We start from the raw sequence: 14,644 nt of genomic DNA, 5'->3' as shown, positions 1-14,644 counted from the left end.
GGGGAGGGGGAACAGGCTGGGAGGGTTCTGTGCTACATTGTTTTTCTTTAGCATGCCTAATAGCATATTAATAATGCCTATCAATAATCTAGGGCTGAAACAATTTATCAAAATAATCAGTTATAATCAATAATAGAAATAATTGTGAACAATTTCCATTATCGTTTAGTTGGTCAGCAAATTTAGTTGGCCTTCATACAAAAGGTATTATTTGTTTACATGTCAGTATGAACAGTGTACTGTCAGTATACACAGTGCAGCATACATACAGCTCAGTATGCCATCCATACATGTAAGTGCCTGAGAACTGTGTAGGGTGAAATGTGATAAGGGACGTGATCCCAAAGGCAGAAGGCTTTTTACCTTAATGCATTAAAGTGGTTGTAAACACACACTTTGACCTACAGGTAAGCCGAGATATTTGCAGAAAGACGGCGGCGTGCAGGCACACTGAGCGCGGCACCGTCAATGGCGAATATGCCGCGTGTGGCGGCTCCCGTGCGCATGCGCGGGAGTGACATCATCGTGGCTTCGCCAAATGACAGCGGCGGAGCAGCGAGACCCACCGAGAAGATGGATGCGCCGGAACTACAGGGGCCAACGGTGGCATCGCTGGCTCCTGTGTCAGGTAAGTGACACATAATGGACTACTATGCGATGCATAGTAGTCCATTATGCTTTGCCTTTGCAGGGAATGAAAGAGGATGTAAACTCATCAGGGTTTACTTCCTCTTTAAAAGAGTAAAAGAAGTTCTGTAACCAGCTCTCCACAGCCTCCCCTGTATACTTGCCTGATTCCGATCTCAAACCAGCACTGTGCCTGCAAGCAGCAGCGCTGCTTTCTCTCACAGGACTCAGATGCTGTTGCATCCAGTGAGCAGGGAGAAGCACACACTGCAGATAAGGATCGAGTCTGACCGGGTGCCCCCATAGCACGTGGGGAGTGCAGGGGCACTCTGAAGGCAGGAGGAGCACGAGCATGGAACCCCATAAGAGGAGGATCAGAGGTGCTCTGTTCAAAACCATTGCAAAATTCCAACATTTACAATCACTTTAAGGGCTCTGTGCAGAGAAGGTCAACATCTGAACCCAGACAAACTGAAGGCTAATAGACAGGAGATACAGTGCTGTATGTTTTCATTTATGAAGGGCCTGGCCCTATGAGAAAAAGTAATTGCTTCCACCCTTGCTAAATCATAAATGAACGATGATTAACCCTATTTTTTGGAAAGCAGAGTTCAATTTCACTTGCCACCCCCTGGTCTGATTACTGCCAGACCTGTTGAATCAAAAAATCACTTAAATAAAAGCTGTCTGACAAAGTGAAAGCATGCTAAAAGATCTAAAAAAGCAACACATCATGCCGTGATCTAAAGAAATTCAAGAATAGATGAGAAATTTTTTTTTTACATTTATCAATCAGGAAAGGGTTACAAAGCAATTTCTAAGGCTTTGGGACTCCAACGAACCACTATGAGAGCCATTATTCACAAATGGAGAAAACTTTGAACAGTGGTAAACCTTCTCAGAAGTGACCGGCCTACCAAAATTACTCCAAGAACACAATGACGACTCACCCAGCAGATCATAAAAGAACCCAGAGCAACATCTAAAGAACTGCAGGCTTCATTTGCCTCAGTTAAGATCAGTGTTCATGATTCAACAATAGGAAAGAAACTGAGAAAAAATGGCATCCACGGAAGAGTTCCAAGGCAAAGCCACTGCTGGCCAAAAAAGAACACAAAAGCTCCTTTTCATTTGCCAAAAAAAAATCTTGATTATCACCAAGACTTCGGGCAAATATTCTGAGACTGATGAGACAAAAGTTGAGTGTGTCCCGTTACAACGAACACAGCATGTCATAAAAACAACATCAAACCAACAGTCAAACATGGTGGTGGCAGTGTGATGGTCTGGGGCTGCTTTGCAGTTTCAGGACCTGGACAACTTTCCATAATTGATGGAACCATGAATTATGCACTCTACCAGAAAATCCTGACGGAGAATGTCTGGCCATCAGTTTGACCTCAAGCTCAAGGGCACTTGGATTATGCAGCAGGGTGTTTCGGACAGCCTATTTTCCCTTTTAATAAATTAAAACATCATTAATCACAAATATGCAAAAAGAAAAAAAAAAAACAGGAAGGGGGCCAATACTTTTTCAAAGCACTGTAAATTAAGGCAAACCAATTAAATTGAAAGTAAAAGTTCACCAGTGTTATGCATTATATTTAAAATATGCTACTGCTTTAATTTAAAATTATTTATACATGCCACCTTCATGTATGCGGGCAGCACAGTGGTGTAGTGGTTAGCACTCTCACCTAGCAGCAATAGGGTCGCTGGTTCAAATTCCGACCACGACACCATCTGCCTGGAGTTTGCATGTTCTCTCTGTGCCTACGTGGGTTTCCTCCGGGTACTCCGGTTTCCTCCCATACTCCAACGAACATGCTGGTAGGTTAATCAGATCCTGTCTATAAATTGGCCCTAGTGTATGTGTATGTGTTTGTAAGCGCGTCGGGACCCTACGGGGTAAGACCGCTCTTTATCAAGATGAAACTCAACTCATGTAGCTGACTCCCAGTTAAAAAACCCTGTATATCCTACTTCTGGGAATATTTATAATATATATGAAAAACAAAACTATGCAAAACAGTGTGTGTTTATTTTACCTATATAACTGGTTATTTCTATTTACTATATGGGAAAGACACATCAGAGAGAGATAAAAAAAGCTGCACACCCCGAAAATGAAAATGTTATGGAAAAGTTTTCCCCAGTGGGGCTTTAAAACAGAAATATGACAGAGTCAGATTAGTTATTCTTAATTGATATATAAAGAGTAATTTATTTAGAAAAATGTCCAATGTCTAGTATAATTGAATACAGTATATACAATATAAAATCTGGTACAAAATACAATATAAATTCCACTCTCCAATTAACAAATACATTTAAGCACATTGTTACATTACATAATGTTGTATAGTATATGGGCCCAATGCGTTTCGACCTGTGCGGTCTCTTCAGGGGGCCAAATGGATCTATAAGATATGACATATATTCAAAATTTGAGGAGATATGTCGTTATTCGTCACATTGAATAAGCAATATGGTATATTTACCGCTCAAGAGTGTTCTTGTAACCAGAAATAATGGGAGCCGTTTTGAAAAATCCAGATGGCTTTATAGGCCGCCCCCACCTCCCCAGGGGAGAAGAGCCCACCCTGAAGGGCTCACAAGGTGCCATACTGTACACGCGCTTGGAGGGACGGAGGGGTGCACGCCTGCAATGAACACCCAAAAATAGCCATTTAGTAATTTAGGTAAATTAAATAATAAATTAACTCATAGCAGATCTGCCAGAGTATCAATTGTAATACGAGTCTTTCTAAATATGCATGTAGAGACTGTCAGTAAATAGGGGTTGTCAATATATACATTTATCACAATGTCATTCTGTCCCAGAAATAGAGCTTACCAAAATAATTCAATGAATCAATATGATAATGTAATAAAGGTATATAGGTAGTTTATGTTAATTTTTTTAACTTAAACATGAGTTCTTTTTATTGAAAAAAAGGAGGTACGGTACATACAGAAAAACAAATGCGGTCTTCATCAAATCATATGATATTCACAGGTGCACTCATCACACACAATGTATATACACGTCTCACATAGATATTCAAGTCAGTATATGGTATGGAATGGTTACCGGATCCAGATCATCTACTCCAGAAATCCATCCACCCCTCCCCTTCCCATCCCCACCCGCCCATACCCAACTCTTCTGCTAAGTCCCATCAAATAGTACCAAACATAATTCCGCAAGGGGCAGATTAAGTTATGCATGTTGCAGGGTTTTTAAGCCACCTGTCCCAGATCCTCTCATATTTGGAAGGGCATCCCCTGTGGAGGTATATAAGTTTCTTAAAAGGCAAGACACCATTGATGTCCCCAAGCCATTGGAAGACCGTGGGAGGGTCAGATCTCATCCAGACTCTAGCAATCATTTTCCGAGCAGAAAATAGGGTTTCATGTAAAAATATTTTAGTGTATTTGTTCAAAGCCGTGTCTGGGAAAATACCCAAAAGACACAGCTTCGGCTGAAGTGTAACTGGGGAACCCATCGTATCATGGAGAAACCTCACCACCTGGGACCAATACGCTTGAATTTTAGGACATTCCCAGAGAAGATGAAAAAAAGTGCCAGACGCACGCGCACACATAGGGCAAGTGCCAGGGCACGCGCGCCTGTACCTGGAGACCGTAAGCGGCGTGAGGTACGCTTTGTGCGTTATAAAAATTTGAGTTAACCGGTCAGAAAGTTTGGGCGAAACTAGTTTACAGGTTTCCAGCGCATCACTCCATTCATCATCAGTAATAGGCCCTAACTCCCCCACCCACCTATTTTTAAGGGAGAAGGCAGCTACAGTCATGGAAGGGAGTGATAGCATAGCGTAAAATTGTGAAATTAATTTTTTGGGATCTGGGTTTTTAATTGCCGCCATCAATGGATTGGGGGGTACAGATGGGTCACCCATGGGGAATTGGGCACGGTAGGCATGTCGAATCTGCAGATATCTGTAATAAAAGTGATTCGGGAGCCCGTATTCTGCCTGTAGGGCAGAGAAGGGTTTCAGCTTGCCATCAGTAAGCATGTGAGACATGTAAAATATGCCCTTCCCGCACCATGATCCGCTATCCACAATCCGTCTGAATTCTGGGAGGCACCAATTATGCCATATGGGGGTGTATTCATGCAGGGACGGAAGGCACAACTTCAGAGAGGCAATTCGCCACACCCTCCTGTAATGGTAAAGAAGAGATGTGGCAGACCCCCTCCCCCCTCCAGCCCCCCAACAATCGCCACCATCGGGTCTGAGGTAGGCCCGATCCATGACGGGCACAAGAAGTGCAAGAACCTGTCTTTGTCTGTTTTATCAATATGGAACATTTGCGACAACTGAGAAGCTATATAATAGATATTAAAGTCCGGCATTGCCAGTCCCGCTAGGTCAGTCGGTAGGTGTAACTTTTGCCATGCTAGTTTGTGCCTACTATTACCCCACACAAAGGGTTTCAAGAGGGCCTCTAGCACCTTAAAATGTTTAAGAACCAGGTAGACGGGGGAGTGCCAAAGCATGTACAAAATTTTAGGAAGGAGAACCATCTTGATCAGATTTGTACGCCCCATGACCCCCAAGGGAAGGCGTGCCCAAAGCTGCGTCTTCTGTTTAATCAGGTCAAGCAAAGGAGTTATGTTAAGTTTAATATAATCTGACGGGGATCTGGAGGTCATGATGCCAAGATATTTAAGCGTGTCCACCCTCTGCAAAGGAAGCAGAGCTCTGTCTCTAGGGGGCGGGAAACTGTCCAGGGGCAAAATCTGTGACTTGTCCCAGTTAATTTTAAGACCAGAAAACTTGCCAAAGTCTTCTATCAGTGTCAAAGCAAGGGGGAGTGATTGAGTCGAATCGTTCAGGTACAGTAGGGTATCATCAGCATAAGTGCTGATCTTCTCCACTATCCCACCCCTACCCAAACCCACTATGCCCACGTGTACACGTATTGCGATAGCCAATGGCTCCGCCGCCAAAGCATACAGCAAGGGCGACAAGGGGCACCCCTGTCTAGTCCCTCTAGACAGAGGAAACTGCCCCGAGGGCCAGCGATTCGCCAAGACCTTGGCCACCGGATTCTGATAAAGCAGTTGGATCCACCTAATAAATTTAGGCCCTATACCGAACCGAGCCAAGCAAGTCCATAGGTATCTCCACTCAACAGAATCAAAAGCCTTGGCGGTGTCCAAGGCGACTATTAGCCTAGAGCCGGGATCGTCGTGGGGGGTCTGGAGATTGATAAACAGTCTACGGAGATTAAACGACGTGTTTCTACCGGGCATGAATCCCGCTTGATCCACATGGATCAGCGAGAGGATTACTTTATTGAGTCGGATGGCAAGAATCTTAGCGAGTATCTTAACATCTACCTGCAAGAGGGAAATAGGGTGATAAGATTCCGGGAGATGCGGGTCCTTTCCAGGTTTAGAGATTAACACAATTGTCGCCTCCGTCATAGACATTGGAAGTTCGGCGTGCTGAAATATGGACTCAAAGATTGCTAGCAGCTTAGGGGCCAGTAATTCTATGTAAGTAGAGTAAAATTCTATCGGTAAGCCATCTGAGCCCGGGGCCTTGGATGACGGGAATGTAGCAATAGCTGAAACTATTTCGTCCCGAGTCAGAGGTGCCTCCAGCCCAGAGACCTGTTCCTCAGTCAATTGGGGGAACTGCAGTCTATTCAAGAAAGATTCCATCAGGGAGGGATCGGCCGAGGCAGTAGAGGTGTACAGAGAGGTAAAGAAGTCGCGAAACATCTGCGTGACCCGTATAGGATCAGTCTCAAGTACACCCTGCGGCGAGCGGAGGGAGATCACCACAGGAGGTCTCTCCTCACCATGAACTAAATAAGCCAATACTTTCCCCGCTCGCTCACCATGCTCAAACGACCTCTGCCTGAGAAAGAACAGCTTCTGTTTGGATTTTTCATAAAGCAATAGGTCAAGTGTTCTAGAGCAAAGCCTAAGACTATCTTCCTTTTCTGCCGAAGGGTCACGCATGAAATCCTGTTCCGGTGTCTGAAGAGTATGTGTTGCCTCAGCTACATTAGCAGCAGAAGATCGCTTTACCCGGTTAATTTGGGTCTGCAAGGTCATTCTAGCATGAAGTTTAAAAGCCTCCCAAACTACATACGGTCTGGCCGATCCCTCGTTAGTCTCAAAAAAAGCCCGCCATCCCGATTCAAGGTCCCCATCGTCAGGAAGGAGAGTTAGCCAGAAGGGATTAAGGCGCCAAGTCATCAGGGGGTGAGTATGCCGTAGGGAGAGCGTCGCCCAGTAGGGACAGTGATCAGAGAGCGATCTGGGGTGCAGGCCCACGTCAGCAAGTCTAGACAGGAGGGATGTAGAGAAGAGTATAAGGTCTATGCGGGACATAGAGTGATGAGCAGCGGAGAAACATGTGAAAACGCATTGTGTTGGATGCCTAGTTCGCCACGAGTCCATCAGGTGGAAATCGCGGAGAAGTCTGGCAAACCTGGTCAGGGAAGGGCTCAGGGTGCCTCGAGAGGGGTTCGCCATCCTATCTAGGGACCTGTCTAACACATTATTAAAGTCCCCCATCCACACCACGGAGGCAGCGGGATGAAGAGCCATATAATTAAATCCCTCAGACAGCACACCAAACTGGAATGGTGGGGGCACATAAAAAGCCATTATAAGAAACATATCCCCATGCAGTTTTGCCTTAAGAAATACAAATCTACCCAAGGGGTCAATGACCGAATCCTGGAGCTCAAAGTGTGTGTGTTTAGCTATCAGAAGGGAGACACCCCTGGAAATGGGTAGTATGAACAGAATGATACCCCCAGCCTATCCAAGGACGCCGGAGCGCCCTGAGCATAGAACCCTCAGCATGTGTTTCCACTAGGGCCACCACATCTGCCTTCATTTTTTTGAGCTGCCCGAAAACGGCTGACCGCTTAATAGGGTCCCCCAATCCCCTCACGTTCCATGTAAGAAATTTCAGTGTGGCCATGGGTGCTTATCAATCAATGGTGAGACTCCAGGAGACAGATCAACCCACAAGGACAGAGCAACCAAGACCCGCCCCCCCCCGAATAAAGGAGGGCCCCACCCCCCCTGCCAGACATACATTGTACCATAGAAAACAATCATAGTAAAACTCAAAAAAAACTCGTTTACCCCATAAAGACCATACATCCACCCTCCCCGCCCTGCACTGGCCCCAATTAGTGCGGGCATTGACCCCAAACTGCCAACAGGGCATAAACAATGTCCAACTCGGAAAGGAACAACACCGCAACTGGGAATCACCCATAGAGACAGGAGGAGGAAAAAACAAGGCGTTATGCCGGTTGTTCCAGTCCGAGAGGTGCATAGTAAAACTTCCGGCGAAACTTCGCTGTATTATGTGACACTATAGGACTGTGCTCACAGAGCAAAGTGAGCTTGCTGGTTAGGTGGTCCCCTCCGCCGGCCAGGAGGGCGCAGAAAAATACATTTCTATAATAAGTAGTAAAAAAAAACCAAAGTTAAAGTTTCAAAACAGACATTGGTAAGGGTAGCCGTAGCACACAGTGAGATAACACAGGGCTCCGCAGGAAGCAGGGGTCTTCTTCCATCCAAGCCGTCAGGCAAGGTAACTAAAACCGCCCCATTACCATCCTGCATAGGACGCCAGACCAAAGTCAGGAGTTCCAGCACATACGGGGTGGGGGACCCTGCCCCCATTCTCTTAGGCAGCAGTATTATCCAGTGAAAGGTGTATCTAGGCGGACAGGTGCCCCGTCACAACATGTCCGGTCCAGCCATGCCTGCGCGCCAATGATAATGTTAAGTTGCATGAAGCAAAACGGAAACAGTCAGCATCACAACATTGTAGGTCTGGAAGTAGTGTGTCTAGCAAGAAGAACTGACCATGGCATAGTCAGTAAGGAGGTGTACAGACACGGCCCCAATCCAGGGAAACAAATACAGTCAGAAGTGTGTAGGTGGAAAAAGAAAGGGCATTTTCATCTTTGCACATATACTCATCTGCCAGCATCCCGACGCTCCAGCCACGACAGCACTGTCTCAGGATCCTCAAAAAAGTGGGCCCGGTCCGCGCCTTCCACACGCAAAGGAGCAGGAAATAACATGGCATACTTTATATTCTTGATGCGCAGGCGTCTTTTCACTTCCATAAAACTTTTGCGTTTTTTCTGAACTTCAGAGGAGAAATTAGGGAAAACTGCTACGGTTTTGTTTTCAAAAGGGATATTCCCCTTTTGCCTGCTGAGCCGAAGGATGGTGTCTCTATCCCTAAAATTTAGGAATTTGGCAATAAAAGTGCGGGGAGGCGCCCCCGGGGGGGGAGGTTTGCCTGACAGCCTATGTGCGCGTTCCACCGCAAACATGGGGGAGAATGAGTCCCTTCCATATGTATCCACAAGTAACTTTTCCAAATAAGTTGGGGGGTCTCTGCCCTCCACCCCCTCAGGTAGGCCTATGAAACGCAGGTTACATCTGCGAATCCTGTTCTCAATGTCATCCTGTTTCTGAAGGATTTGATGTACTTGGTGCTGCATGGCCTCCGAGGAGATCTGCAGGGGGGGAGGGAGTCTTCTACATTACTCAGGCGGGTTTCAACTTCAGTGACCCTCTCCCTAAGCTTCTGAAAGTCTTGCCGAACCAACGATATATCTACCTTTACCTCCTCAATCCTGGCTGTGAGGTTAGTCTGGCAGTTCGTTACCGCTTCCTGGCAGGCCGTAATGGCATCGAGGAGCCTGTTCGTGTCTGCGCCCCGCGTGTCCTCCTCCCCCTGTATGGCGGCGCCATCTTGGTCTGCGGGGCCTGGTCCTTCATGCCTGAATTGTGACAGTCTGGCGGCCGCTGCACTGTTCCGCTTCGTCGGCGACATGTGCCCCGCGGTTGTCCGGTCAGCGGAGCGATCAGAGCGGAGAAAAAAAAGGCAATCTGCGTCTCAGGATAGGTGTTCAGGATATGCGGCCGGCGGAGCTCAGCTCACATGCGTCCTATCTCATGCCGCTCCAGGCCACGCCCCTCCAGTTTATGTTAATTAATAAGGTGTATAGGAGTATAATATTAGAAAAATACCCGCATGTGTAAAGGACTGACAATCAGTACAGTCAAAACGTGTGCTGTGTGCGAATTAATAATGTGACTGAAGTGGTTCAAATGCTGCCGTGGTGTGAATAAAAATAGTTATAATAAATGCTAAATAATAAAAGATAAATGTAAATAAAGAAAAGAAACAAAAATTATATATCTATATATAATTTATTTTTTTAACTTTAGATATAAACTAAATTGCACACCACACTTTGAGTTTTTTTATTTGATCAAAACCGTAATCCTAGTCTCCATTGTTCGATCTATTTTTAGATCCTGGTTTCAACTGTTCGATCGATTTTTAGATCCTGGTTTCAACTATTTGATCTATTTTTAGATCCTCAATCTATTGTTAGATCCTCAATCTATTTTTAGGTACTGGATCTAATTTTAGATACCCAATCTATTTTTAGACCCTGGATCTATTATTAGATCCTAAGTCTATTTTTAGGTACTGGATCTATTTTTAGATCCTCAATCTATTTTTAGGTACTGGATCTATTTTTAGACCTTCAATCTATTTTTAGATCCTTGTCTAAACAGTTTGATTTATTGTTAGATCCTGGTCTCAACTGTTTGATCTATTTTTAGATTCTGTACCCATTGTTTGTCCCTGACATAATCAATTATAATTGATAATAAAAATAGTTGTCCGCAATTTTCATTATCGATTAATTGGTCAGCTGGTTTGTTGACCTTCATACATAATCCATTATTTGTTTGTCAGTATGAAAAGTGTTCTGAGCTGTATGTGTGTTGCACTGTGTATACTGACCTATATGGATGATGTACTGAGAGGTATGTGTGCTGCACTGTGTATACATGAAGGAAACACACATACCTACCTGAGAAGATACGTGCCTGAGAATGTGAATGTGTGAGGAGCAATGTCTCATGGGACATATAGTCCTGGGCAGGAGAAGGAAGTGATTTAAAGTAATTCTAAAGGATTAGGGTAGAAAACCCTATGCGACCAGCTCCCCCCAGCCTCTCTTGTATACCTACCTGATCCTGATCTCAAACCAGTGATGTGCCCAGGAACAGCAGTGCTGCTTTATTTCTCACAGGACTCGGATGCAACAGAAGATATAAAAAAAAATTCCAAAAGTGTGAGGAGTGTAGTCAATTTGTGAGATACTTTATGTATATATACATATATATATATATATATATGTGTGTGTGTATATATATATATATATATATATATATACACACACACACACACACACACACACACACACACACACACACACACACACACACACACACACACACACACACACACACACACACACACACACTATATAGATGTGTATGCCCGCCCAAATGTATGACTTTCTTTACTTTGCTGCTATGGGCTTTAGCCCCAGTTCTTTGTAGGCCTAGCAACGCAGCCCCTGATGGGCCCCCAGCTAACTCTCTATGTAGCAGTGTCAACTGTGGCAATATGTGTCATCAATCTTAACATAAATTCTACATTAGGGACAGGCAGCAGGAGAGCTTTCAATCTAGTCAGTAAACTACAAGGGACCAGTGCTGTGAATAAAAGTTTATAGTTGCAGTAGCAATAATAAATATAATGATATTTTATATGGTGACAAAAGCAATGCATTAATTACTCTCTGCCCCAATACAAACTTCTTTAACCACTTCCGGACCACTGCACAACAATATGCTTCCTTACTTTGAAGAGGAATGTCGTTGTAATGGCAGCAGGTAGCTGCTATAACCTCGGTATCCTCTTCTTCGGCTGGCGTTCTGCTTTCCGATAAGAGTGGTCTCTGCGGCAGATTCCTTACTGGAGCTGTCGGCAGCGGAGGAGGCGATCGGATCTTTACCCTTGCTGGGCATGGAGACGAGTGAGGGGAAGATGGCCCCCACATATCTCCATAACATTGCAGGGCAGAAGCAACGTCAAAACATCACTTCCGCCCATAGTTCTTAAAGGGACATTTTTTCAAAAATGTTTTATTGCATTTTAGTGTAAATATGAAATCTGAGGTATTTTTGACCCCAGAGCTCATATTTAAAAGGTCCTGTCATGCTTTTTTTCTATTACAAGGTATGTTTACATTCCTTGTAATAGGAATAAAAGTGACACAATTTTTTTTTTTTTAAAACAGTGTAAAAATAAAAAATAAAAGGTAAAATAAATAAAAATAAATGTGCCCCGTCCTGCTGAGCTAGTGTGCAGAAGCGAATGCATACGTGAGTAGCGCCCACATATGAAAATGCTGTTCAAACCACACATGTGAGATATCGCTGTGATTGGTAGAGCGAGAGCAATAATATGGAGATTTTTACGGGTAAAAGTTTGTCGCCATTCCACGAGCGGGTGAAATTTTGTAACATGACATGTTTGGCATCAATTTACTCAGCATAACATTATCTTTCACAATATAAAAAAAATTGGGCTAGCTTTAATGTTGTCTTATTTTTTAATAAAAAGTGTATTTTCTCCCAAAAAAAGTGCATTTGTAAGACTGCTGCACAAATACGGTGTGACAAAGTATTGCAACGACCACCATTTTATTCTCTAGTGTGTTAGAAAAAAATGTATACTGTTTGGGGTTCTAAGTAATTTTCTAGCAAAAAAAAAAAACTGTTTTTTAACTTGTAAACAACACATCTCAAAAAAAAGGGTCGGTCCTTAAGTGGTTAATTTTTTTTTGTAGAACTACAAACTAAAGCCATTCTATAAAGTTTAAGCTGAAAATTTTTAAAGTTGTGATTGCATTATGCATACAGGGTTAGCTTTAGTAAGTAGCAGAAGTTCAAAGGGCAATAAATCAACACTGCTAAAACAGCTAAGCAAATGGATCTTACTGCATAGAGGGGGATCCGTGACTAGTTACTTCCTGAAGTCTGAATTCAGCCTTTCTTTACTGGAAATAGTTAAATTTTCCTAAAAGCACCCCTAATGGGGCTTACCTCCTACTCCATGCCCCAAAGCAGCGGCACGGGCTGCAATGGCTATTGTTACTCCACTGCATTTTCTTGCTAGGTCATTGGCAGACATGGAGGGGTGCCATTAGGAATGAACTCATTGGCAATATGCCCGCATTTTTGCGCACATGAAATCAAATGATGCCACAGCAGGAACTTCGGGAACGGTTTTCCCCACCTTTCTGTGATTAGGGCAGCCCATGAAATGAATGGGCTTCCCTATAAGCAGAACACAGCTGCACAGGTGTGGACCACACGCTAAAGCTGAAGTTTAATGAGCTTATATTTGGCCTTCTCTTGTCCTCCCAATCACTAATATGCTAGTAACATTTTTAAATTATTGTTTAATTTTTATCATTTTACTACCACAAAGATGTTGTCCATCCATTGTCATATGTAATGAGATTGTTTCTATACTTTTGTGTTTTTCCTTTGTACTGTTTTTACCTTGCTTTTAATAACCAGAGTTTAAAGAAAACCTTTTAAATATAAAAAAAACTTTTAAATCCTAACCCTCTGGCCATATATGTTAAATTTTCTTTTAAATTTATCTTAACCGATTCCCGACCGGCTCCTGTAAATATACGTCGGCAGAATGGCACAGCTGGGCAAAGTAACATACCCGTACGTTACTTTGAAATGCCCGCCGTGCGTGCGTGCACATGCCGAGAGCTCCGTGGCCTTGGTCGTGGGTCCTGCGGACTCTATTGCCGCGGGATTACCCGCGATCGTGTCACGGAACTCAAGAACAGGGAGATGCCGATGTAAACAGCATCTCTCCGTTCTGCCTAGTGACAGCACACTGATCGCCTGCTCCCTGTCATCGGGAACAGTGATTAGTGTGGTGTCACACACAGCCATGCCCCCATACAGTTAGAAGCACGCCCCCTAGGAACACTTAACCCTTACACTGCCACCTAGTGGTTAACCCCTTCACTGCCAGTGACATTTTTACAGTAATCAATGCAATTTTATAGCATCAATCTCTGTATTAAAGAGGAAGTAAACCCTGATGGGTTTACTTCCTCTTTCATTCCCTGCAAAGTCAAAGCATAATGGACTACTATGCATCGCATAGTAGTCCATTATGTGTCACTTACCTGACACAGGAGCCAGCAATGTCACCGCTGTCCCCTGTAGTCCGGCGCATCCATCTTCTCGGTGGGGTCTCGCAGCTCCGCCGCTGTCATTCGGCGAAGCCGCAATGACGTCACTCCCACGGGAGCCGACACACACGGCATCTTCGTCATTGACGATGCCGCGCTCAGTGCGCCTGCGCGCTGCTGTCTACGGCGCATGCAACGTAGGCAGCGGTGCCTGTCTTCGGGCAAATATCTCCTAAACAGTATAGGTTTAGGAGATATTTCTTGGACCTACAGGTAAGCCTTAATCTAGGCTTATCTGTAGGTCAAAGTGTGTTGTAAGGGCTTTAATGCCAATGGTCCCAAAAAAGTGTCAAAATTGTCCGATGTGTCCACCAAAATGTCACAGTCACGATAAAAATCGCTGATCGCCACCATTACTAATAAAAAAAATTATTAATCAAAATGACAGAAAACTATCCCCTATTTTATAGATGATATAACTTTTGTGCAAACCCATCAATAATCGCTTATTGCAATTTTTTACCAAATTTTTTATGTAGAAGAATATGTAGAAGAATACGTATCGTCCTAAACTGAGGGAAAAAAATCGTTTTTTTACTTTTGGGAGATATTTATTATAGCAAAAAGTAAAAAAATAATGCGTTTTTTTTTCCACAATTGACAATCTTTTTTTGTTTATAGCGCATAAAATAAAAACTGCAGAGGCGATCAAATACCACCAAAAGAAAGCTCTATTTGTGAGAAAAAAAGGACGTCAATTTTGCTTGGGAGCCACGTCGCATGGCTGCGCAATTGTCAGTTAAAGAGGCGCAGTGCCGAATAGCAAAAAACGCTCTGGTCTGGAAGGGGGTAAATCCTTCCAGGGCTGAAGTGGTTAAACTATGTAGTG

At 43.9% G+C, this 14,644-nt stretch overlaps 1 protein-coding gene across 1 annotated transcript in view; it reads left to right on the top strand.

Moving 5' to 3' along the window:
- The window catches only part of LOC143930209 (hexokinase HKDC1-like), an 82,878-nt gene that overhangs the window by 21,576 nt on the left and 46,658 nt on the right, over window positions 1-14,644 (top strand). The gene's annotated exons all lie outside the window — the stretch shown is intronic.

The sequence above is a fragment of the Lithobates pipiens genome, unplaced genomic scaffold (genome assembly GCF_037356315.1).
Source record: "Lithobates pipiens isolate NorthernLeopardFrog02 unplaced genomic scaffold, aLitPip1_a1.2 Scaffold_25, whole genome shotgun sequence".
NCBI classification, from domain to species: domain Eukaryota; kingdom Metazoa; phylum Chordata; class Amphibia; order Anura; family Ranidae; genus Lithobates; species Lithobates pipiens.
This window is presented reverse-complemented; position numbering and strand designations above follow the sequence as displayed.